The sequence below is a fragment of the Camelus ferus genome, chromosome 3 (genome assembly GCF_009834535.1).
Source record: "Camelus ferus isolate YT-003-E chromosome 3, BCGSAC_Cfer_1.0, whole genome shotgun sequence".
NCBI lineage: Eukaryota > Metazoa > Chordata > Mammalia > Artiodactyla > Camelidae > Camelus > Camelus ferus.
In genome coordinates, this window is record NC_045698.1 from 37,110,948 (window position 1) to 37,138,889 (window position 27,942).

The 27,942-nt window shown below is 38.7% G+C and overlaps 1 pseudogene; it reads left to right on the forward strand.

The window, feature by feature from the left end:
- Positions 1 to 27,212, forward strand: LOC102509820 (annotated as a pseudogene).
- Positions 27,213 to 27,942: the final 730 nt, after the last annotated feature.

Sequence of the window (27,942 nt, forward strand, 5' to 3'; positions counted from 1 at the left end):
ATGACTGTCTCCTGTGTCACTCTGTGGGATTCAGCCAGGCCTGGCAATACTCACGGATGGATGGAAGGGAAGGAGGCAGCAGGACTTGGACACATCTCTGTCCTGAGGGGTCAAACACAAGGCAGGGAGAGGGAACCAGCAGCTGCAGCTGCAGTGAATTCTGGGTTTGTGCTCGATGTGGGGCGGGTGCAACCGGAGAAGGCTGAGCAGGCTGTTGAGAAGGAGGAGGAGCCCAGGAAGCACCCGAGGCATGGGAGTTGGGCATTCAAGGTGGGTCACCCTTAGAGTCCAGGACACCCAGCCAGGAGTCTGACAGCACTGGAGATATTTGTGATTCTGATCCCTGGGATCTGAACTGGCAAGGTCAAGGGAGGCTCCTGTTCTAAGAGGAGATTTAGACACGGCCAGGTTATTGAGAACAGGCTTAAATACAGAAGCCCAGACTCAAGACAACGGGGCCTGTGAAAGAAGATGGAGAATTTAGGAACAAATTAGGCACTGTTTAAAGACCTCTGTTAGGGCTGGTTGTAGCTACTTGGAGTAGAAAGACTGCTCTCTGTGGAGAGAAAAAGGAAGAAGCCAGGCTCCAGACTGGACAAAAGAGGCAGTGGGCTATCAACTGTCAGTGGTCTGTGGGACCCTTGATTGCTTCTGTTGCCCCTTTGTGAGCACAGCACCCCGCATACGAGAGTCTCTGGCCTGCAGAACATTCCCATCCCATGTGCTGCCCCTGGAGTAGCCTCACAGTTCGTACCACAGAGCTAGTACTAAAGAGATAAACAGAAACTTGGGAAACTCTCTAGGTTGAGATTTTTCGTATTAACAGGTTTCTCTGTAATGGACTGTAGTCAACTCCTTTGCTCCCTGGTGCCACTCTGCACCTGCCACCAGAGCTCTTTGTAGTCAGCCAACCCTGGCCTTCTAACCCTATGCACATTCTCTTTGAAAAAAGCCCATCAGAGATGCCTAAATGAGAGAGAGGACTGGGTAAAAGGAACAGGGGAGGGAGAAGGACCAGCTCTAATTGAAGTCAAACTTGGAAGGACACTGAAAAGGAAATGGTATAAAGAGAGACTATAGGTGGCTCACAGCAAAAGAGAATGTGACAATGAATGTATGTATGTTCATGTATAACTGAGAAATCGTGCTCTACACTGGAATTTGACACAACATTGTAAAATGACTATAACTCAATAAAAAAAAATGTTTAAAAACAAAAAGAGAGAGAGACTGCAGGTTGCTCTCCAAAGCATTCTGTGCTAGGACTGAGTCATCCTTGGGTATAAATCTTTTTGATGCTGATCTACCAAGGAATGAATGGACAGGTGAACAAATCAGTGAATGACTCAAAGAATCAATGGACTGATAAACAAATGAATGATGGGGATAGGAAAATGGCAATGTGCAACCATCATTATATAGATGTGTGTGTGTGAGCGTGTGTGAAGAAGGAAAAGTTCAAAGGGTTGATGAGTGTAACAGGTACTCAGGGAGCTACTCTGGCCCTTAGAGAGGGACTGGTGACAAAGCAAAGGGGAGTAATGAGCCCCAAATTGCCTCAGAAACCTCCACCCCTAGAAAGGCAACAGATATGTTGCATCCTCATAGCCAACAGCTGTCACGTTCAACTCTCTTTCCCCCATTGGATGTGGAGCAAAGAAGGGCCTAAGTCAAAGAACGCTCCACTCAACCAGTCCTCCTTCTGACAAGTCCCTTATGTTTAATTCCTGACACTACAAAAGAAACAGAATCACTCACAGAGTTTATAACTTATGCTTTAATGCAAATACAATCCTGTGTCTCTGAAAGACTAGCTACTCAGCATTGGCTAAAACAGTACTTCACACATGTACAGTACAGTGGAGTGGTGAAACTGGCTATGCAGAGTGGGGTGACCTCCAGCTTGACTTTATCTAGCCAAAATATAAGAGGATAGTGTATTCTAATGGCCTGTTGTGGCTGACCTTTTCAGAATAAACATCAAGTTCTCAACCGATAGAGGGATTGTACCAGGATCACCTGGGGAGCTCTGTCAAACATCACACGCCCCAGGCATCCTAGCCCTGATTCTGGTATTTCCTGCCTGAGACATAAGCTACTAGAGGGCAAGGAATTAGATCTGAATTTGTTTGTACCCAACAGAACATCTGCTACACAGGGTGGGCTCAATGTGTATTTTTATAATCATAGAATTTGATTATCATCATAGAATTTGGAACTTGAAGAAAACTTAGAGCTCAAGCAGTCATCTTATTTAATGGCAGAAATTAGGTCCAGAGTGGTGAAGTGACTTGTCCAACATCACACATCTAACTAATGGCTCAGCATGGCAACTTAAATTGCAGGAGACTTCAGAGTGGTTAGTATAAAAATGTAAATTAATCAGTAAACATAATTGTTTTCTGCAAAGGGCAAAGCACCAGTTTTAGGAAATTGGTCAGACGATCTGATTGAGGGGATGAAAAGACATGCTAGGATCACACATCAAATGTGGGGTGTATGGGCCAGGGGTCTGTCTTATCTTTAGGTTCCTGCCCTCTCCATCCTACTGCCAACCAAGCCTTGTAATCCTAAGCCTACAAAATAGGGTAAATGGGCATGGTTTATTGGGAAGTTATCTTCTGCAGCAGGAGAAAAGGAGCCAGTATCAAATGCCAATTCAGTGCTTCAAGAAAGATTCTGAGAAAAATGTTTATTAATCAGGAACAATTTAGGTGAGCTTCCATTTCAAGACATATAATCTCTATTATGAAAACACTCACCACCATTAAGTATCTTTTCTTGAAGCAACAGCAAAGTGTCATGAAAATGGCTATAAATTTCAGGCAGAAGGCTACTTATTACTACTGTCAAGAGACAAGAACTCATGCAGCATTGAAACAGCTACTTCTTTTTCATTGGGCAAAGCCCAGCATAAAAACCACAGACTCTGCTTCTAGATTAAGTTCTTTTCAATACTTCACACTCCAAGGATCTAAACAGCAATTTCTTTGGCTTTGAGTTGTTGTTATTTTAAACAAATACACCATCAAGTGACACTTTTTATGTAGCCACTAGGACACCACCTGGAGAAGATACTGAGGCTCAATCATCTTCTTAGACTGTGCTTTGGTGATAGAGCAGATGGCAGGGAACACTGATGTGGAGGGGGTGCAACTTTATCAAGCAAATGGTCCAGTCCTTTTGTTACCCTTTTGATAGTAAGGTCCAGTTCTTTTGTTACCCTTTTTATGAAACTGGGCTCCCTGAAGCATTTACATCTCATGTTTCCGGATTCTATCCATCTATCCAAACAACTTAAACCAAAATCGTTGTGCCATATGAAATATTTTAAAAATATATCTGTAATCCTGATAAAAAATGTTTAGGGAGGCATGTTCTTGGCCACAGTGTTTCCAAAAATATCTCTTGCACATGCCAACAATTGAGCACACAATCTGTGTTATCTGTGCCTTCAACCACTCACACTACTCCTCATCTTTGAAGCCAGCTGTTGAAGGGCATTCATCACAAGGTCACTCAGCCTCCAAAGAGGATCATTTGACAGTGGCACACAAAGTCATCTGATGGAAGATAAGAGTCTTTGCAACTGTGTGTGGCCTGTGTGGTTGCCCAATGTCAGTGGGAGGAGAGGTGTTACCAGGAGAGAGGAGGGACTCCTTTCTGAAATTTAAAAAATACACACTACTGCCTTTTTTGCCCTGAGATAATTGATTTGTGAAATCCATCAGAGATTTAAAACTCTCAGATGGCAAGACTTGCAGTATATACAATATTCTATGAGTTTATCCTAAGAAAAATAAAATTATACCTGACCCCTTGTATTTTCATCCAATTCTGGCATTAATAGTTAAAATAATCAAATTTTAAGGAATTTTTTTCTAACCAAGCAATTTCTCAAACAAATTTGAGAATAAAAAGCTTCTTTAATTTGAGGATGATTTTTATAGAATGTTAAGTGCAGTACTTAGGTTAATATGTATCTCAGTATTTAACTGCATTCTTCCATGCAGACCTCAGACAGAGGAAAGTGTGGAAGAACGGCAAAGAGCCTATTTACCCGAGGAGAGGCTTACAGCTCACCATCCAAGGAATTTCAGTTGTAACAAACTTTCTCAAAAATTATTTCATGGTGAAAGATTATACTTCCAAGTAATGTGGCTCAGTATTTTCTTCTTCTATTGCCCATGATATAACAATTAAAGTTGATAAGGCCACCCCTGGTCACACTTAAAATCTATGAAATTAAAATATGGCTGTGGTTTTGGGTAAGGCCGATGAAATCAGGCAACCCTGCCCTGGTTATAAGAATGAAATGTTAAATGAGCAATTCCACTTCAATTCATTTATCTTAAGAAAATAAAGCTATGACAAAAGATGAATGTATAAGGATATTCATAGCAGAATTTATATAGGGAAAAACTGAGAATAATTTTAATGCTCAATAATAGAACACTAAGTATATGATACAGCCATTAAAATGATGATCAAAATGTCATAGTATTTGCTTTAAATGTTAAATAATAGGAAAAGTTATAAAATACTAAAGGCAGATGAGCTAATTTTTATGGGAAAATGTAATAATACACACATAAAAAATAGTCCAGAAGAACATGTTGTAAAATTATGGGTTATTTTAACTTTCTTCCTTCTTCCTAGAATAAGTATACAAGACTTGTATACCTTTATTTTTAAAAACACATTTTATAAAAAAGAATAAAAATATCAGAGATCAAAAATGCAAATTGCCAAATGTTTGTCATAGACACCTGCAGCCCCTCCTTTCTACTTGAAAAGGCAGGATAGGTTAACCCATGAAACAAATAAACCCTACATCTTGGTAACTAAACCCAATGAGAAGTTAGTTTCCACAAATGCAATGGTCCAGTGCAGCTGTTCCTAGGCCTAAGGTCAGCAGATGAGGAAAAGAGAATTTTTGAAGTTACACAGGTTTTCTTAGACAAGCCCAGATGTAACTTACAATATCACCCAATCCCACTGGCTAGAACTCAGACATACTGCAGGGAAGTCTGAGAAACATCTAGTTATATGATTAGAAGGAAGAAGGAAATAATTGGGTTATCAACCAGCCAATTGCAACCACACTAGCGTAACCAATATGGGTACGATTTCCACATGGTAACTCCACATGGTAACATGGATATAGGAGTGAGGCATCCTTCTAAGATCTAGAAAATGAGGAAATGAAAGTTAACGTAGCTAAAGCCAACCCAATACATAAAATATATCCAATTCCTACCTATCTGAGCAATGAACAGGAGAGAATCAAATGGACACTGCAAAAGAGGCCATTCTCACCTATACTCCAGAATTTTTTGTTTCAACCACCAACTCATGATCATATTGCCACAATGGAATGGCTTCATGCTATCCATAACTGCAACCCAACAGATTGCAGATAGACTAACAATAGCACCCAGAATGAGTTGGGCTGACTAGGGTCCAGTCTTCAGAAACATGATTGTACCAATAGATGTGAAATTATAGCAAAATCAAACATTAATGTAGTCAAATATTTTAACCTGAAATCTAACAGTATGAAGCATTCTATCTGAAGAAAGAAGTATATTAATAGAAAGAGATGATCTTCAGAGAGTTTAGTAAAAGAAAGAGCTAAGAGTAAGAATTTGGCAGTTTATTCATCACTGTTCAGGGAGACATTAGATCATAATTTTAGCTAATATTCATTGAACTCTATGGTTCTCATGAGTCTAAATACTTCACACACATCATATCACCTAATTCTGTAACGATTCTATGAAATAGCTTCTATTGTTATATCTTTTCAACAGATGAAGAAACAGATGGTCAGAGAGTATAAGTGACCTGCTTAAGTTTTCAGTTTGTGTCAGAGTCAGGAGTGAACCAAAGCTTTCTGACACCAAGAGCTAAAAGTCAGTATGCTCACTGCATCACACGGGACATGAAAATCATGGTCACCCAAGAGGAGTACCACATGGCAGAGCAGGAATAATTCATCATGTTCCACCTTGGCCTGGAAGAAATATTTGCCCAAGTTCCTAGACTTGGCTGGTGTCACCTGGGAGCTTATAATCATATGGTTCCCAACCCCTATTCCAGCCATTACTAAATGAAAATCTCTACAAGTGGGACTCAAGGACCCATATTCTTATAAAGGTCCTATGGTGATGTTGATATGCAATGAGATTTGAGAATTAATTCTCCAGAATTTCCCTCCCTTGACTCTGATTCGCACAGTTGAAAGATTCTATTTAAAAATTCAGCCATGTTGACAATGGGAAAGATATCCTAGATGGTGTGCATAAAATTCCACTCATAGGAAAATTTGTACTCTTTTGTAAAGTAAGAGGTTAGCTTTCAGTTTTGTGGATTAGTCTTTTAGAAGCTTCATCAACAGAAGTAGATTGCCCCTACCCGATCTGTTCATTTCACTTTGTGGTCTGGTTGGGTGAACAAGAGTCCTTGTTTGCCAGAGTTTTTCTAGTTTTCACATTGAAAGTCCCACTTCCCAGGAGATTCCTTTGATTAAGCTGGTATGATTGGGAGGATGACCAACATATCTCAGTTTGCCCGAGATTGTCCCATGTTTTGAAATTGAAGGTCCCATGTCCTGGGAACCCCTTGAGTCCAATGCAAACTGCATTGGCCGGTCACCCCAACTTGATCACAAATCACTGCCTCCTGATGAAACTCTCTCTGCTTAGTCTGATAACCTCAAATTCTCTGTTTTATCTTTTACAAAATATCTTTACTAAATATATTTTACAAGACTTAATGATATCCAGAGTATTCAGGAAATAAGGATTTTGTTCCTGTGGAGGCCTCGTATATATTAAAACATACATACCACTTATAGGCCACAATGAGGACTCATTTAGAGAAAAGAAAATCAACAGTTAGGATTTCTCAAAAATTGAATGCTCTGTAATTTCCTTTCATGCTTTCATAAGTAGGACTGAAAAAGCACAGCAAAGGTATGTTACTATCTAGTTTCAAATATTGATGGGAAGGGACCCAAGTGCCACACCAACCATGTGATCAGAGAAACTCCAAGGTGTTTGGAGTCTGCAGAAAAAACCTCTGATGTCACCAAATCTTCACAAAGAGGCCCCCAATGCCTCCCTCCTTGACGGAATGCCTCTCTGACTTGGGGTTCAATTTCATTCCCCAACTGTCACACTAGTTACGTTTCAAGCAAGTGAGTGACCCAGTGAATGAGTTTGCTTAATAGATTTCTGCTTTGTTTCTGAGAGCCTCTCTTCATGCAAGAATTGGTGAGTGCTGGGTCAGTCATTCATACATTAATGTATCTGAATATTCATAAACAGGGTCTGCTTTAGTGTTCCCAAACTCTGCTTCATGAATAATTCACATGTTTGACAGCAACCTATGTTATTCAATTTATTTAAAGACTACAATCAATACAGCACGCTGCTCTAAAACACAGCAACCAGTCTTTTAACTGGAGTGTGCTTTACAATTTTTTTCCAGTTATTTCTCCATTGCACTGAACCACAAATATAGGGTAATTACTAATAATTCTATCTCTATTTGCATGTCACCACAATCAACATATTGATTGCTTTTTGATTATAATAAATGGTTGGTTAAATTGAAGGTTTGCGATTAAGAATGTTAAGCTCTGATATTTATTTAATTCAGCTGCACCAATTTAGGTTCTACATGGTAATTTCATAAAAAGCTATTGAGAATCAAAGTAGTTATTTGAATCAAGTTATAAAGAGAGCCCAGTTTCCCCAGGAGAATCTGGCGTTTGAGTAAATTACACAGAGTAGGGGTTTGGTTTTGCCTCTTGGAGCCTACAAAGCCTTCCAGCATTATGTTCATTTTGATATGTAAATAGAATGGAGGAAAACTTAGGAAATTTCTTAGGTTAATTTTCTATTTTAAGATTTGAAGAGGTAAGACTCAGAAAAAGAGTAAATGAAACCTTATTTACGCACAACTTTGCCCTAGGCATAAACAAGGTTGTAAACCGGCTGGGTAAAGACAAAAACAAGAATTACAGGAGAAATATGATAGAGTAGTCACTTTGGTAGAAAATTTGAGGGATTATCAAGACTTTGGCTTACAGCCAGGAAACCCATTTCAAAGGAATGAAAATCCACTATGTTTTAGAGTCCCTTAGGAAGAGACACCAAGTTTTTGTATAAGTCCAGTTTTGTGATTAACAAAGATTAGCCCAAACTAGAATGATCAGTGTTAGGAAATTCTTACTGATATCATCAAGATTGCACTTTCACTTCATTTCCTCTTGTTTTCTTTGAATGGCCATCTTTCAACACCTTCCTCATTTATTCATTTAAGAAACATGTAAGTTCTGATGAGGACTGTGTCTCTCCCTCCACCAACCAGGGACATGATGTAGTTATACAGACCAGCTTTCATATTTTCCTATTCTAAGGGCATACATATAATGTTTCTGAAATCAAGATGTATGGTTAATATATGCTTTCTTACCGTCTCCCTAAAAAATCTGGTATTAATTGCATAATCTCACAATTCAGATTGCCTTAGAATGAAACCATGATATTATCATGGCTCATGGACTCTTCTAGACTAAAGTTCCCCTGGAAGTGTAATCAACCTGGGCCATGCCTGACTTCTTAGAGAAACCCAAGTCTTCCGAATTCATAAAACCACTCTGGGGAATAAGGCTTCCTGATACCCTACTTATTGTGCATCATAGTTTACTCCCATGTAACCACTGGACACCACACAAGATGAAACTTGTCATCTTTTCTCTCTTAGACTCTCTTCCCCAGCCTATTTTGTTTTTCCTTTCTCCTGCCTCACACACTGCTTTTCCTCTCCCTCCTAAATCTGCCCATCGTGCTCTCAGGAAACCCTATTTCCTACATAACGAACTCCACTGGATTTTCAATATCACGAAGTGTTCCCTATGTCTCCTTGCCTAAACTGAAACCCAGACCTTCCCAAAGGAAACTGCCTGCCCTGCTACCCTCTGAATAGTTGCTTCTCACTACTCCATGCCTGATGTAGCCTGAGGTCAAGAGACTGTCTTGACAGCATCTTCCCTAAATAATGATGCTTTCAGAACATTATTTTTCCATCCTTGAGTAAAATCCTCTTTTCCTTTAAGGTTCATAACCTGGTTTTACTGTCCTGCCTTCCTTACTCTCTTACTTGTTGACCTTCTCATTATGTTCCATCATTCACTATGAACCCTGACTTCTCATTCTCTTTTTCTCTAATTTATCATCATTCTTGATTGCTTTTGTCCATATGAAAGACCCACCCAGCACTTCAGTATCTTATTTCTTTACCTATTCAACTCCAAATACCATCACCTTCACCTGCTTCATTTGATACATCTTGGACATCACCACCTTTTAAAACGATTCCACCTCTAAAATTTTCAAACGTTCCACTAAGTGGATCATAATTCCTATCCTACATTTCTCTGAAATTCCCATTGTCCTTGTCTTTCTTGTTTTTTCATCCTCTCTGCATTTCCTTTTCAATCTAATCTAAACTTCATAGTCTACCACTTCCACCACTCTCTATACAGTTCCCTCCACTGCCTCCCTCTTTGGTCCTTCCATCACACACGCCCAGAAAAATTCCAAGCCTGGAGAACACAACTACCCGTCTTCTATGACCTACACCTAGTCTGTGGGCACTGGTGGAAAAAAACCCAGCTATACAAACACATATAGTCAGATCACTCCGATGCCAACCAGATTCTCAGTAACTACCTTACAATCCTTCTATTGTCAAGGTAGCTTTATCTCCACGCTCTACAGAAATCATTTCAAACTTATCTGTCACTTTCTTAACCTATATCTTATCACTCTTCACTCTTTCTCCCCCAAGGAAAATAAAAGCCTAATTTGGGGTTGTCCTTCCTAATACACACATTTACTAGTGCCTACTTTTCTTCCTTCTTTTCCTCATTGCCAAAATGGGAAAGATGTCCTGCCTCTTATCTAAGTCTATTCTCTCTACCTGTAATCTGATCTCACTTGGTTCTACCATCTCTCAATAGTGTATCTTAACTCTTGTCCTCACACTATCTCCTTCCTAGAAGAATTTAAACAGGACCTAGTATTTCCCATCTTAAAAAAAATAAACCCACTCTGAACTCTGTATTTTCTTCCTTTCATAGACAAGCCTCTTCAAAGAGCTATCTGCACTCAATACTTCCCCTCTCTTACCTCTCATTTATTCCTTGGCTCCTGCAATCCTGGCTTCTCACTCCACTGAAGTGACTCTCACTACGATTTCCGACCCTTGTTGTTAAATATTTGACCTCTGTAGTATTTGATCATATTAACCATATCATCTTTTTTTTAAGTTTTCTTTTCTTGGCTTCTGCGAAGCCATGCCTTCTTGGTTTCCAACCTGTTTCTTCATACCACAGCCAGGTTGTCCTCCATGTCACTCTGTTGTCTCTCGAGACAAAGTCAAGGCTCTACACATTTGGACCCCTGTTTACCTGTCCTGTCCTATCTATTGCTGTCATCCTAACTCCTGCAGAGCTACCTGCAGTTCTGGGGGATCTCTAGACCTTTGTGTCAGCTGCAACCTTTTCCTGGAATATACTGCCCACTTCTCTCCTTGCTAACCCCTCGTCTCTCAAGGCTCCATTTGAACTCACTTTCTTTGTAAGCCTTCCTCGAGATCAATGTCTCTTTCCACCTCCACCACGACTGGGTTAGAAGCCCTTGATCTCCCCCCATAGCATCCTATCATTGTGTGTTTAACAATGTCAAATGTAAACCTTGAAGCTATGGATGTGCCTTCTTCACGATAATATTCCCAGCAATTAGCACAGTGCTTAGTGAAATGTATGTATTCAATAAATATTTATGTATAAATAAATAAATGAATGAATGAGTGGTGTTTGGCCTCTGTACTAGACATCAAAGCTCTAAGCTATGTCCCGTGAAGGCTATGAGCAGTAGAAAGAGCACAGGCTTTGAATCCCAGCATGGCCCCTTTCTGGATAATGGGAAAATACTTAACCTCTTTGACCTTCAGTTTTCTCATCTGTAAACTAAAATTTTTCCTTCTGGATTGCTGTAATGATTAAATAAACAGTTATTTAAAACATGGTGCACCCTAAAATTCTAGATTCTTGATTCTCCTCACTTTTATAATAGCTCAGTTTAACTCTTCATCCAGTCGAATCCAATATGCTTTTTTCATTCTTTTCCCCTTAGAGCTATTTCCTTCCTGTATATTAGGCCATCTTCCCACAACTCATCTACATAGCCACCTTCCTCTTTTCTTTGATTTCTTCCAAGAGCTGATTCCTGTACCTCATTGCTGAGGCAGACACCACTAATGGTTTTTGCAGAAACTGTGGCGTCAGACACAGCAGCAGATCCATAAGTTACTGTACATCCATGTGAGCAAAAGATAGGGCTTGAATTCCCAGGTGGGAAATGATAAATCTAATTGCTGAAGTGGATACCATTAATGGTTTTTGCAGAAATTATACTGTCAGATCCTTCATCATGTGGACACTTGAACTCCCAAGAGCAATCAGGAAAATAAATTCTGGTGTATCAGAAGTTCTTAGCCAGATCTTGCATTAAAATTTAAGTTCATGTAAGTATTTGATGGGGACAAAGCAAAGGCTATATAATTAATCCTTGTCACCCAGTTGTTCTTAAAAAAACTGACTTAGGACTCCCATCCTATATAGATTAATTAACTAATTAAATTTCCTAGTATATATTAAGTGTCTTGTGTGTACTAGGCATTGTGACTCGTCTAGGAGTAAGTACAGTTTGGAACTGGAATCAGTTTAGCACAGTAGTTAACAACTTGGCTCCAGCTCAGTTCCTGTCTGCTCAAACTCATATGTAAACTTCATCACTCACTACTTGCGTGACCTTGAGCAGTTTACTGCTTTGTGCCTCAGTTTTCTTGTCTGTAAAATGGAAATAATGGTACATTCCTGATTAGGTTATAAGGAATAAATGAGTTAACACATGTTAGGGGTTACTTAGGACAGTGCCTGCCACTGTATACACTTAAATTTGTTAACCACAATTGTTGTGGGAACCCTGAGGAGGGGCATCCATCCCAGGCTTGGGGACCAAGAAGGGACTGCTGGAGGAAATGATGTCTAAACTGAGACAAGAAGGATGAGTGCAGGTGAAAGAAAGAGTGTTTTAGACAGCAGGAACAGCATGTCCAAAGCCCAGTGACTATGATCCAAAGTGGAAAACCGTTAGCTAAGAGTTGCTGGATTATAGTGTGTGTGTGTGTGTGTGCGTGTGTGTGCGTGTGTGTGTGTGTGTGTGTGTGTGTTGGAAATAGGAGGGTTAGAGAGAAAGATGATAAAAGTAAGCAAGGGTTCTACATGTCTTCCATTTGTCCCTTCCCATTATAATCTTCTCCACCCAGCTCTTTGTCCCAAGGCTGACTTCTATGGACCATTTCTGTGGTTCCTTTGCTTACAGGCTTCCAGTGTATTTGGCCAAAGAGAAGCCCTGAAAGGCCATCAGAGGGAGGGAGAGGGTTGAGGGTGGGATATTACTTCCCTGTAAACCTTCCTGGAGGGTCCCAGTGAGCCACAGCTCCTTTCAATCACTCCTCACCTAACAATCATTCCCAACCATGAAGAAAGAAACTCAGCCCAGGAAAACACCTGGGGAAGGAGGTTACCAAGCCTGATAGTCTTTGGATCCCCAAATATTTCTAACACCCACTGGATGTCTCCTACCCAACCCCAAGTGTCAGCCCTGAGAAGCAAAGAGAAGAAATATATCCTTGTATACTCTTTCCCTTAAAATCTCCTAGGATCAAAAGGTGTGGATTTCAAATTTTTTTTTTAATTGAGGTAAAATTGGTACATAACATTATATTAGTGTGAGGTGTTCAACATAATAATCTGGTATTTGCATATACTACAAAGTGACTGTAAGTCTAGTTACCATCCATCACCATACAGTTGACTCCCTTCACCCTCTTCATTGCCCCCCAACCCCCTTCCCCTCTGATAACCTCCAATCTGTTCTCTGTATCTGAGTTTTATTTTGTTTTGTTTGTTCATTTGTTTTGTTTTTTAGATTCCATATATAAGTGAAATCTCAAGGTATTGGCCTTTCTCTGACTAACTTATTTCACTCAGCATAATACCCTTAAGGTCTATCCATGTTGTCCCAAATGACAAGATTTCTTTCTTTTTTATGGTTGAGTAGGATTCTATTATGTATGTAAACACATCTTGTTTATCCATTCATCCATCAGTGGACACTTAGGTTGTTTACATGTCTTGGCTATTGTAAATAATTTTCCAATGAACACAGAGGTGCATATATCTTTGCAAATTAGTGTTTTTATTTTCTTCAGGTAAATGCCCAGAAATGGAATAGCTGGATCATATGGTAGTTCTATTTTTAATTTTCTGAGGAATCTCCATACTGTTTTTCACAATGGCTACACTAATTTACATTCTTACCAACAGTGTAGAAGGATTCCCCTCCCTTCACATCCTCAACACTTGTTATTTCTTGTCCTTTTGATTATAGCCATTCTGACAGGAGTGAGATAATATCTCATTGTGGTTCAATTTTTCACTTTCTTTATGTTATGTCCTCCTTAGTTATTGGGCAGATGGCTTCATGGCTTGACCATTTAATGGAAGTGGTATCTATTTTATGCCATGATATAAACTTCTATATTCTGAATGCCTCAGAAATGGCTCTGGAAATGAGCTCTACAAGATGTCTTGGCCCCACGGATTACCCAGGGCAAAATTATATTAGTTTAATATGCTCACGATATTTCACCTGTTACACGAAGATTTGCAGTTTTATATATATCACACACAATTCCTGGGCATAATAAGCACTTATCAAATAGTACCAATTCTTATTATTAGAGATGATGCAATATGATTATTATTAACTCTTAGGCAGTGACTCTGAAGGGTTCTCTACTGCACCCAGATGACCACAGGCCCACACGCATAACCTTCCTTCCTTTGGACAATTTTTTTTCATTTTATGGTTTTTAACCCTGCATCTGGGTTCTTCTCTGTGGAGCTGTGGTAGAGTTGTCTCAAACCCGTTATCACTTGCCAGTGTAATCTGTTGGCTGTTCTACTTCCCTACACCCCTCTGCTCTGCCTTGGGAAGCACATCTTCAAGTAGGAAGGGGCAGCCACCATGGCAGTCCCTGATTCCAGCCCTACAAAGCTCTCATCTGATTGATGCACTTTCTCAGGACCACAGCAATATTTGCCAGGAGTGAGAACTGCTGGCACTACCAGTCCTGGCCTCTGGGGGCACTCTGGTCTCTCTAGTCACCAGAGCTGAAGTGGTCAGCTAGAGATCATAGGAATGGGCTCTTCTGCACAAAACAAGTTCTTGATCCTAATATAACTAGTTCCAGCCTGGTTTTATTTGCACAGTTCCCAGGGTTTATAGGAACCTGATCTTCCTCTTTGGTGCTATCTCACTTGGATGGTAGACCAAGATGCATGGACTTTGAGCTTTGGACAGTTTGGGAAATTTGTTGTTATGTGTGGTAGCTATGAAAATGCATTGCTCAGACCTCCTTCAAGACAGTTTGGGGGTGCTACTGTGGTAAGACAGGGTGGTTTTGTAAATCTTTTCTAGAATCCTCCAATATGCTCTCTCTGTGTGGACCTCCATCCCATCCTATCTAGCCCTGAGGTGCACTGCACACTTCCTGTGTAGCATCCTTGTTCTCTGGAGGAGGAATATATTCTACTTGGTCTCTTAGCTTTTCAGTTTCATCCTCCAGACATTATGTGGACTTCTAAACACTAGAAATCCTGCTATTTCATGATGTAGTTCTCTTAATTCTGTTTGTTTTGTCAGACCTATAACATTAGCTAGTTTGTTAGAGCTGGTTCCGTCTCTAATTTAATTCAGTTATTTCTCTTAAGTGTGAGAAAGATGTTTGGAGACCACAAACATCAGGGCCATTTGGGATGTTTGTTAAGAAAGGTCATGTCCCTCACCTAAAACACACACACACACACACACACACACACACACACACACACACACACACCCTTAGATCTTTGGTACAAAAACTCAGCAAATTAAATTCAACAATGTATTAAAAGAATAATACACCAAGACCAAGTGGGATTCATTCCAGGAATGCAAATTAGGTTCAAAATTCAAAAGTCAATCAACGTAATCCACAATACCAACATGCTAAAGAGAAAAAAAATACGATCATATCAGTTGACAGGAAAAAAGTTTGATGAAATTCAATATTCTATCATGATAAAAACTCTCAGAACATTAGGAATAAAGGGCACTTCCTCAACCTCATGAAAAGCAATTGCAAAGACATTTATAGCTAACATCACACTTAATAGTGAAAGACTCAGTGCATTCACACTAAGATTCAAAACAAGGCAAAGATGTTGGCTCTCACCCCTCTTATTCAACATAATACTGGAAGTTTTAGCCAGTGCAGCAAGGCAAGGCAAGAGAATAAAAAGCACCCAAATTGGGAAGGAATAAATAAAACTGTCTCAATTTACATGATTATCTACACAGAAAATCCCAAGGAATTTTTTTTAAAATCTCCTAGAATTAATAAGTGAGGTCATCAAGATCTCAGGATAGAAGAAAATCATTTTAAAAAATCAATATTATTTCTATACACTAGCAATAAACACATGGAAACTGAAATTAAAAATATAGTATCATTTACAATTTTTCAAAAACCATTGAAATACTTAGACATAAATCTAATGAAACATGTACGAGCCTCCTATGCTGAAAACTACAAAATGCTGATGAAATCATTTTAAAAAGATCTAAATTAATGGAGAGACATACTATGTTCATGGGTTGAAAGACTCAACATATGTAAATATGTCAACTGTCCCTAAATTGATATACACATTTAATGCAATTCCATTCAAAATCCCAGCAACATCTTTGTAAATATAGAAAATATTATTCTAAAATTCAGATGGAAAGGCAAAGGAACTAGTATAGCTAAAACGTTTTTTAAAAATAATAGTGGAAGAATCAGTCCACCCAATTATTATATGGCAACAATAATCAAAACCACGTGGTATTAGTGGAAGAATAGACACTTATATCAATGTGTGATCAGAACAGAGAATGCAGAAAGAAACCCACACAAGCATGCTCAACAAATTTTTGACAATGGTGCAAGAGCAATTCAATGGAGGAAAGACAGCCTTTTCAACAAATAGTGCTGCAGCAACTGACATCCATAGGCAAAGAAAATCAACCTTCAATGTCACATTTTATATAAAAAAATTACCCCAAATTGGATCACAGACTTAAATGTGAAATATAAAACCTTTAGAAAAAAAAGGAGACAATCTTCACAATCTAGGGCTAGGCAAAGAATTCTTAGACTTGACACCATTCTTAGACATGATCCATCAAAGGAAAAATTGATAAATTAAACCTCATCAAAATTAAAAACTTTTGCTTTGTGAAAGATCCTGTTAAGGCGATGGAAAGATAAACAACAGCTCAGGAGCAGAATACAGGTCCACGGAATTATGACTCTTGCTGTTTCATAGGATACGCTTCCTATTGGAATAGACCATAGCCTCTTAATTCCTGTGTAACACCATCTTTGCTCACCTCTCCAGCCTATACCTGACAACCCATTTATTTTCAACTGGAGGAAAAAACGTAACATTCAGAGTCTTAGGGTCAAAATGAAGATCTTTTCAGAAGTATAAATGACCTGATTTTAAAATAAAATGTATATTCTTACAGTTCCTGATCCTGCAAATGGTAAAGAAGGAGAAGAAAGTCCCCTTTCCAAAACAAAAGCTCTGGACTCCATGTACTCACATCACACATTCTTGTCTTGGGCTGAAGGTTCACGGCTAAGCTAAGGGTTTCCATTTCCTCCTAAAATCTATTTAAGGAAAATAAGGATTTAAAAAAAGACACAAGTTACCTTTGATACCAAATAGAAAGAATTAAAACCTGTAGTAGACAGCTGCTTGCTTCCCAAAATGTCTTGGCAGCCTCACAGCTGCAACTTTCCTGAAACCTGAGGAATCAAATTTAAGAGAAGTTGGAAGCTAGAGAATCAAGACTTTAGCAGGGAGGGTACTGCTCAGTGGTAGAGTGTGTCCTTAGCATGCACGAGGTTCTGGGTTCAATCCCCAGCACCTCCATTAAAAATGAATAAATAAATAAACCTAATTACCTTCTCCCTTCCCCCACAAAAAGAGGGGGGAAAAAACTTAAGAATCCAGACGTTAGAATACCAAAGCATTAGATGGTTGAAAGGAATTTTGATTGACTAGGCAAGTAATTCACACCAAATAAATCTATGTCAAGGTAGAGGAATGCAGTGAGGCTGGGGAAGGGGAATGGGTATGCTTGCTGTAAATCTCACTTTCACATCTTAGCACTTGAAGACATTTTCCAGTGTATTTCATGGCCGGGGTAAACTCTACTACCAGGCAGTTAGGCTTTCTTCCAGAGGACAAAGGGATCATCTGTATGTTTTCTTCTTTCTGTTAGAGGGAGATGGGGGAGGAGGGGTGGTGATGAGCAGAGACCGGACATTCCCAAAAACACTTGGGTTTTGTACTGACCAGAGAACTTGGCTGCAAATAACAAAGACTTTGGGTAACTAAGCAGAATAGGAATTTATCATCAGGAAATCTGAAGAACCTAGCTCAAAAATGAAGTATGAACCAATAGAGTCCAAACACGTAGGCCCGCTGCCAGGATCACGCCAGCCTGGCTGGGGGCCATTGCTGCAGCTGTCACCACTGCTATAAACTGAACATGGCCAATGGCTCTGCTACCACTGGACCCTGGGGGTCACCACTGTTATCACCATCACTAGGGCACTTGAATCCCCTGGGAATAGGATGAATCAGAATGAAAAGTCAGGATCTCCAGGAGATTTTAATGAATCAGGACTCCAAAAGTATGGCCTACAAACTTGTATTTTAAAATAAATTCACCAAGATGACTTTAAAGATCCACCTTGAGGGGAGGGTATAGCTCAGTGGTAGAGCACATGCTTAGCATGCACAAGGTCCTGGGTTCAAACCCCAGTACCTCCCCTAAAAAATAACAAATAAATAAATAAACCTAATTACCCCCCCCAAAAAAAGAATTGGGTGGCCACTTAAATGATAGGCCAGTGGCCTCCCATTAAAAAAAAGAAAGCAAAAATAAAAAACAAAACAAAACAGCTTATCCCCAAGTAAAGATCCACCTGATTTGGAAAGTAGTAACTTAAATGTAGAATATTAATCATGTTATTGCCCTAATCAAAGCCTTCCTGTTTGTTTTCTGTTCAGAATTATTCAATGACTTATTATTACCTATGGGAAATTAAGTTCAGATTCCTTAGACTGGCATTCAATACTCGATATTTTCTGGCCCCATCCCATTTTTCCAGGCGTATATCCTCTTCTCCTCTCTGTGGACCTACACAGCAGTCCCAGTGAACCACCGTGACCTTTCTGAGGCTGTGCTGATGCTCCCTTGGCTTCAGTCCCATCTTTATCTGCTGAAATACTCTTCATTTTTCAGATCACCTTCACCACAAGCTCTCTTTAATTATTTCTCAGTTGTCTCTAAACTCTCTTTAGTACTTTACTTCTCTTTTGACACATCATATTATGACTTATGCTATAGATTTTGTGCATATATATTATTTATAATAATAGAGAAGAATCTCTGCATCACATATTGTATACAGAATAGTGCCTGACACATAGTAGATACTCAATAAATGCATAAACAAAAGCCATCTTGGGAATTTCTCCAGTCAGAGTTACAAAGTACACTAACCCTGATAAATGTTCCCAATTAGGGGCACAGCTGGCCACAAATTCTAGTATTCTAAACAACAGTCTGTTTATCAAATTTACCAATTGGAATTCTTTAAAAGGAATGGATGGTCGTACTAAGTCTCCTTAAATACAAATATTACTTACCCTATCACTTAATTGAATACCAATAAAACTGTGTTTTACAGAGTTAGATCACACCCTGGCCCTCAAAAGTTAAAATTAAGAATGTCTATCAACTTAGAGAAAACATTACTTACACAAAAATGATTTTTGTCAATGGTGACCAGGAGAGAAATACTTCATTGTAAATATGTTGCAGTGAATTTTTAGATAGAACATTCCAAAACCCAGCTATCTCAGTACTTATTTTTTAAGAGGTTAACCACAAAGAAAAGGTTTCCCATTGACCACTTGGGTCAAAGTTTAAAGGCCTGAAGTGATTGACTGGCACAACGGTGTGTGGTTAAAAAGGAAGAAAGACCAAGTTTTGGATTTCTTTTCTCTGGTTACCTTGTGTCAGAGATAATACTATAAAGCTATCAATACAATGGTGTTTGCTTTCATTTTTCTCTATATCTGGGATGTTTTTCACTACCTTTGCTTGAAAATTACAAAACTAAGCCAAACCAAAATGAAAACAGAAAAACAAAATAAAATGGAATGAAACAAAGATCTTCACTCCTTTGCTTTGACAGTGCAGCTGATTAGAGCTGGATAAATAGGCAGGTGAAATGGGGGACAGGAGGTGGGTAGTGGGCTTATTAATGCAACTGTGGAGTGGTCAGTGAGTTTGGAGGTTCCACACAAAGTTCAGTCCAGATTCAGGAAAGGATTGGGGGAAAAAAGGCCCATCTGAGGATGATGTCATGACTCTATTCATTTATTCAGCAAATATTTACCCAGTGTCTGGCATCATAGGTCTTGGGATGAGTAAGACAGATATACTTGAAGGAGATAATGAATAAATGATTGTACAAATGATTATTCTGCTGTGTTGACAACAATTACTATGATAGAGATGTACACAAGGTAGTCTAAGATTATATAACATAAGTCCCAACCCCAACTCACTTCCTGTGTAAATGAGCAGGATCCCATAGTCATCATTGGTGACCATCTGATATCTGTAATGGTGTTTGTAACTGCCTAACTGTATAATGGTTTAAAGGGTTTTTTTCTCATGCTTTTGCTGACCAGGGTTGGGCTGCAGAGGAGGAAGGCTTGGGGGGTCTGCCCAACTCCCTCATGGTGCTGTGGGCAGGAATCATACTCGTGCCCTGCTCTTGCCCCAGTGCCCTGTTCTTGATCCTAGTGCCCTCCTCTTGACCCCTTGTGGCTTCCTTGTATCCTGTTGTTTGAGCTGTAGACATCAGTCTGCAGCAGGAGATCCTAGACCTCAGTCTTAGAAGGCTAAAAGCATCTATCAACCTGACTTTTTTTTGTTCATCCCTTCTACATACCTGGTCCAGGTTCCATGCTAAAGAGGACTCAAGATGAGAAAGATATAGTTTCAATTTCTAGCCAATAGATTTTACAGAACTCATGTAACAGGCTAACCTTTAAGCATCAATATTGCTGGTGAAAAAAAAAAAAAACTCTAACAAAAAACTTAATACATGCTAATCTTGAAAGCAAATAAAGGAAATCCCCAGGTGCCAGACATGCAAAACAGGAGTTGGAGCCAAATCTCTCAAGAGAAGTTTAATAAATCAATAAAAGTTTCAGAGGCCAACAACTGGGGTACTGGTGGTTTCATAGGGATGAGGGGTGAGGATTTGGGCTTCCCACAAAAGCCATGGCTCACAAGGCTGCTCTGTCCATGATAATGAAATGGAAAGACCCTGACTACTGTCCAGGGAAGTGTCAATAAAGCTCTTTTTCTACCAAGGGAAAGTGGCATCCATCGTAAATCAGAACACCAAATCTGTGTCACGAGAGTGAGCGGGTACAAATTCATCCTAGGTTCAGTGATTTGCTAGAAGGACTCACAGGTTGTCCTCATGGCTAGGATTTATTACACTGAAAGGATACAAAGCATAAACAGCAAAGAGAAAAAGCACATGGGCAAAGTTCGGAGAAAATCAGTTAAAACTTTCCAAGACTTCCTTCCCGGTAGAGTCACACAGGACACACTTAATCCCCCCAGCTAGGATTTGTTACAACACAGGTGATATGTTGTCTATTAGAGAAGCTCATTAGAGACTCAGTGCCTAGGATGTTAATTGGGGGCTTGGTCATGTAGTCATCCTCTGCCTAGCTTATACCCAAATCCCAGGCTCCCAGTAGGAAAGTATGTGTTCATCCTAAACCATGTTGTTTGTAAAATTTAAGCAGTGTGAGTCACTTTGATTAGTTCTGAGAATAGTGGGACCATGCTTGAAATCTAAGTATGTGGAATGGAAACACAAAAAAACCTTAAGCCTTGTCACCACACACACAAAAAAAGGTAGCTATGTGATGTGATGGATGTGTTAAATAACTTGTTTGTGGGACTCATTTCACAATGTATACATATATCAAAACATCATGTTGTACCTTAAATATGGTACAATTTTGCTTGTCAATTATACCTCAACAAAGCTAGAGGGGGAAGCAAAATCAAACAAAACCAAAATCTATTTTTTTTACAACCAAGATTCTTGACTTGTATAAGAACAATCTGAAAGAGACTTTAAAATAATACATGGTCTCTGTCACCTCAAAATATTAGCACCTGGTGGGGGAAACAGACATGTAGGCACCTTACCATATCTAAGGTGAAAAGCGCTGTAACAGACCCACCTACAAAGCACTCTGAGAACCGCATGGAGGGAAACTTTTTCTTTGTGGGTGGAGCAGGGGAAGGGGCCAGGTCACGCTTTACAAGGAAGTAACATGAACTGAGTCGTTAAGGGTCCATGAGATTTCATCATTCAGAGAGGTGAGAAAAAAAGACTTGTATTTAAAGGGTAAAACATGATCAAATGTAAGCCAGGAGGGAGGTGAACCTGAGGGTAAAGTAATTTAGGGTATGAGCACAATTAGATAGAAGGCTGAAGGGAAAATAAGGAGTGTCTGAAGAAGAATACGGGAAATTAAGGTGAATACCTGGGTAGAACCAAGTTCTATAAAACCTACAAATGACATGTTTGAATATTATCCTTGTCTGATTTCTGTCAGTTTTAGAGATAAAGCATATTAGACCGTCAGCTGCATGAGCTGGTGAGAGAAGAGAAGCCACTAAGGTGAAGAATGGACTGGGGCAAAAATCCAGTCTCACGCCTAGTCACCAAAAGCAGACAAAAACCAGTGAATTCTTTTAGGCTTAAAGAAGGCTTATTCAAAAAAAAAGGTCTTATTCAGATAAAAGAAGTCTTATTCATATAAAACAAAGGACCCATGGGAAAAATAGAAAACAAATAGCAAGATGATAAATTTAAATCTAACTATACCAATAATCACAACTTAAACACCCTGATTAAAAGACAGAGATGGTAGATTATCCATATTGGCTCATAGTTTTGTTATGGACTGGATTTTGACACCCCAAAATTCATAAGTTGCAGCCCTAACCCCCAGTCTGACTATATCTGGCAAGAAGGTCTTTAAGAGGTAATTAAGATTAAATGAGGTCCTAAGGGAGAGGCTCTAATCCAATAGAATGGTGGCCTTGTAAGAAGAGGAAGAGGAGATTCATTCTCTTTCTCTCATTCTCTTTCTTTCCCTCTCTCCTGCTTTTGCTCTCTCTTGCTCCCTTTCCAACTGCACCAGGAAAAGCCATGTCAGCACACAGCAAACAGGCAACATTTGCAAGCCAGGAAGAGTGCCCTCACCAGAGACTGAATAGACTCGCACCTTGATCTTGGACTTCTCAGCTTCCAGAACTGTGAGAAATAAATTTCTGTTGTTTAAGCAAGCCACCCAGCCCATGGCATTTTGTTATGGCACCTGGAGCAGAGTAAGACAAATTGTAACAAATGTACTACACTAATGGTAGATGTTAATAATAGGGAAAGTCGGGTGACAGGAGTGAAGGGATATATAGGAACCCTCTGTACTTCCTGCTCAATTTTTCTGTAAACACAAAACTGCTCAAAAAAGAAATTCTATTAGTTTTTTTGAAGGCAGAAATTATCCAAGTTGTTATAAGAGCAAGATTCACTACACAGTGCCTACGAGAAATGCATGTTAACTATAAAGACACGAGGTTAGCAGTAAAAGGAAAGAAAAAGATAAACACTAGGCTGATGTTAATCAAAATAAAAGCTAGAGCACCTATATTAATATCAAACAAAGAAGGTTTCAGAGCAAAGAATCTTGCCAGGGATATATAAGTTCAATTCATTAATGGTAAATGGTCAATCTACCCATAAGGACATAACAGTCTTAAACAGATACGTACCTAATAGCAGAGTTTCAAATAAACATGAAGCAAAAACTAATAGAATTGCAAAGAACAGTAGATACCCCATAATTACAGTCAGAGATTACAACAGCTCTTTCTCAATAATTACTAGAAAAAAATAGAGAAAAAGACTTGAACAGGGCTGTCAATCAACATGACCTAATAGATGTTTATAAAATCCTCCACCCCAAAACAGTCAAAAACATAGTCTTTTCAAATGCATACATAATATTAAGTTAAGAATCTTGAGATGGGCAGATTATCCTGAATTATAGACCAGTGCGATCACAGTAATTCTTATAAGAGGAACCAACAAGGAGTCAGAGAAGAGGGCTATGTAACGACCTAAGCAGAGGTTGGGGTTATGTACTTTGAAGCAGAAGGAAGGGTTCAAGCCAAGGAATACAAGCAGCACTAGAAGATGACAAATGCAAGGAAACAGATTCTCTCCTCAGAGATTCCAGAAGGAACCAGCCCTGCCAACACCTTGACATTAGTTCAAAAAACCTGAATTTGTACTCTTAACCTCCAAAATTTTAAAAGAACAATTTCTTGTTATTTAAAGCTATTAATTTTCTTGCAATGTGTTACCAAAGCAATGGAAATCTAACACAGCCCTTAGAATAGTACTTAGAATGAAATTCATGTTAATAAATGCCTCAGTTCTTGCCTTATGAAACTAGGAAAAAAGAAATGAATGAAATCTAAAGTAGCAGAAGAGACGAAATGATAAAAATCAAGAAGAAATCAATGAAATAGAAAACAGAAAAACAATAGAAAGAAATCATTAAAACTAAAATCTGGTTCTTTAAAATCAATAAAATTAATAAACCTCTAGCTAGATAGATCAGGAAAAGAAAAACAAAGAAGACAAAAATTACCAATATGAAGAATGAGAGAAGTGATATCACTAGAGATTCTACAGATACTAAAAGAATAATAAGAAAATATTATGAATAGTTTTGTGCCAATAAATTCAAAAACTTAGATAATAAAATGAAGAAATTCTACAAACCACCAAAGGTAACTCAAGAAGTAAGTAACTTGAATTGCCCTATATCTATTAAACAAATTGAGTTTATAGTTAAACACACTCCCCACAGAAAAGTCCAGGGCCAGATGTCTTTACCAATTTCTACCATATATTTAAGGAATAATACTAATTCTATACAAACTTCCCCAGAAAATTGAAGAGGACAGACTACTTCTTAACTCATTCTATGTGGCCAACATAATCCTAATACCAAAACCAGAGAGACATTACAAGAAAAGAAAACTACAGACCAATACCCCTCATGAACACAAATACAAAAATTCCAAATAAATTTTAAGTATGAATTGTATCCAACTATATTTTAAAATGATAATACACTGTAATTACATGGAATTTATCCCAATGTATCCCCCATTACATGGGGCTTATGCCAAGAATGCAAAACTGGTCTAACATTCAATTATCAATCAAGTTAATTCACCATACAGGATTTTTTTTTTTTAGCTAAAAATAAAATAAAAAGAAAAACAACAACCCTATATGATCATCTCAATAGATGCAGGAAAAGCATTTAACAGAATTCATCAATTCTTGAATAAACAAAAGAAAAACTCTCAGCAAACTGGGAATAGAAGAAAACTTCAATCTGATAAAGTGCAATTACAAAAAACCTATGGCTAACATCATGTATAATAGTGAATGTTGAATGTTTACCCTCATAAATTCAAGAATAAGACAAAGATACGCACTTTGACATTTCTATTCAACATTATATTGGAGGGTCTAATCAGTGCAATAAGACTAAAATAAATAAATAAATAGCTGCCATAATAGAAAGAAAGTAGTAAAACTATTTACAGAAGACATGATTGCCTATGTAGAAAATCAGATGGAATTTATTTAAAAGGTACTCAAATTAATAAATGAGTTCAGCATCCAGCAATTCCACTCCTGGGTATACATTCAAAAAACAAAAGCACTAATTCAAAAAGATACATGCAACTCAATGTTATAGCAGCATTATTTACAATTGGCAAGATATGGAAGCAACCTAGGTGTCCAACAACAGATGAATGGATAAAGAATATGTGGTATATATATTCAATGGAATACTACTCAGCCATAAAAAGATGAAAATTTTGCAATTTGCAGCAACATGGATGGACTTGGAGGGCATTATGCTAAGTGAAATTAAGTCAGAGAAAAAAACAAATACTGTATGCTATCATATGTGGGATCTAAAAAATACAACAAACTGGTGACCATAACAAAAAAGAAGCAGACGCACAAATATAGAGAACAAACTAGTGGTTACCAGTGGGGGTGGGAGGAGCAGCAATACAGGGATGAGGGAGTGGGAGGTACAAACTAAAGGGTGTAAGATAGGCTCAAAGGTATATTTAACAACACAGGGAATATAGTCAATATTTTATAATAACTGTAAATGTAAAGTAACCTTTAAAATTGTATAAATAAATTAAATAAATACATAAGTTTAGCAAGTTGCAGGATTTAAGATCAATATGTAAAAATCATTTGTATTTCTATACACTAACAATGAACAACTGGAAACTGAATTAAAATGTACACTTAAAATAGCATCAAAAATATGAAATGCTTAGAGATAACTCTGACCAAAAAAATGTGCAAGATATGTACACTGAAAACTATAAAACATTGCTGAGAAAAATTAAGGAAGACTTTAATAAATGGAAGAGATATGGTGTTCATGGAAAACTCAGCATTGTTGAGATGTCAGTTCTCCCCAAATTGATCTATAGTTTTAACACATCCCAATCAAAATGCAGCAGGCTTTTTTGTAGAAATAGACATGCTGATTCTAAAATTCATATGGTAATGCAAAGGATCTACCATAGCCAAAATGTCTTTGAAAAAGCAAAACAAAATTGGAGGACAAATGCTACCTCATTTCAAGACATTATAAAGCTACAGTCCTCAAGAAAGACAAATAGATCACTGAAACAGACTAATGGGTCCACAAAGAGACCTACACATATATGAACTGATTTTTTACAAAGAAACAAAAGCAATGCAGCAAAGATAAGTCTCTTCCACAAATGCTGCCTGCTGGAGCTATTGGATATTCCTATACACAAAAATGAATTCTTTTTTTTTTCATCCACACTTTGTATCATTTAAAAAATTAATTCAAAATGGATTAAATTCCCAATTTGTAAACCCTAAAACTAGAAAACGTCTGTTAAAGGACAGGAGACATTCAGCAATGCAATCCACGGTCCCGCATATCTGTTTCTTTTTTCAACGGTGTTGGGACAGAACAGACGCAAGGACACTGCTTCCTCCAGCCGCCCACCACCTGGTTGCAACATTTGGAACCAACCACTCAGCTATTTTCAGCCTCAAGAACCAGCCAACACCATTTTTTGAGCTTACCTCCTCATTGCCAATCAACCATTAGCTCCAACTTTCGTCAGTTATTCCGCCGAGGTGGAGGCCAATGTCAGCCACCTGGTCAACATGTAACTGCGCGCCTCCTACACCTGCCTCTCTCTTGTGCTTCTATTTCCACATGGACGTGTCTCTGGAGGGCACGGGCCACACTTTCCTCAAACTGGCCAAGGAGAAGTGCGAAGGCGCTGTACTCTTGAAAAGGCAAAATCAGCGGGGCGCCCGCGCCCTCTTCCAGGATGTACAGTTGCTGCTGCAAGATGTGCGGGGTAAAACCCCGGATGGTACGGAAGCCGCCGTGGTCCTGAAGAAGAACCCGAAGCAGGCGCTTTGGGATCTGAACGCTCTGGGTTCTGCCCCGCTGACTGCCACCCCTGTGAGTACCTGGAAAGCCACTGCCTAGATGAGGAGGTGAAAGTCATCAAGACGATGGGTGACCGTCTGACTAACTTAGCAGCTTGGCGGCCACCCGGCTAGACTGAATGAATACCTCTTGAAAGGCTAACCCTCAAGCACAACCAGGAGCCTCTGAAGCCCAGCCACCTTTGAGGAACCCCTCTGGTATCAGGGCTTTTGCCTGGAGTCTGTCTCTGCAGCTGCTGGGCAGCATTTTAACCACCCGGGAGCCCTCTCCCAAGCTTTGCACCAAATGGAAACAATAAAGCTTTTTGGAGCAAAAAAAAAAAAGGAAAGAAAGAAAGAAATGAAACACACACAAACGCGCACACACACGCACACAAAACTAGAGAAGTTACCAAATCATGTGAACCTCAAGTTAGGCAAAAATTTCTTAAATATAAAGCCAAAAAATATAAATTGGACTAAATCAAAATTAAAAACTTCTGTTCCTTGAAAGACATTGTTAAGAAATAAAAAGAAAAGCCACAGACTAGGAGAAAATGTTTGTGAATCATATTTCTGATATAGGTCTTGTATTCAGAATGCATAAATAATTCTCAAAACTCAATAATTAAAAGCAGGGACTCAAAAAAGATTTATACACTCATGTTCACATAGCAGTGTTATTCACAGTAAACTAAAAGGTGAAAGCAACACAAATGTCCATCAACAAAGGAATGGATAAACAAAATACGGTATATACATACAATGAAATATTACTCACCTTAAAAAGAAAGGAAATCTTGGGGCAGGGTATAGCTCAGTGGTAGAGCACATGCTTAGCATGCTGGAGGTCCTGGGTTCAATCCCCAGTACCTCCAATTAAAAAAAAAAAAGGGAAATCTTGACACATGTTACAATGTGAATAAATTTTGAGAAAATTATGCTAAGTGAAATAAGCCAGTCACAAAAGGATGAATACAT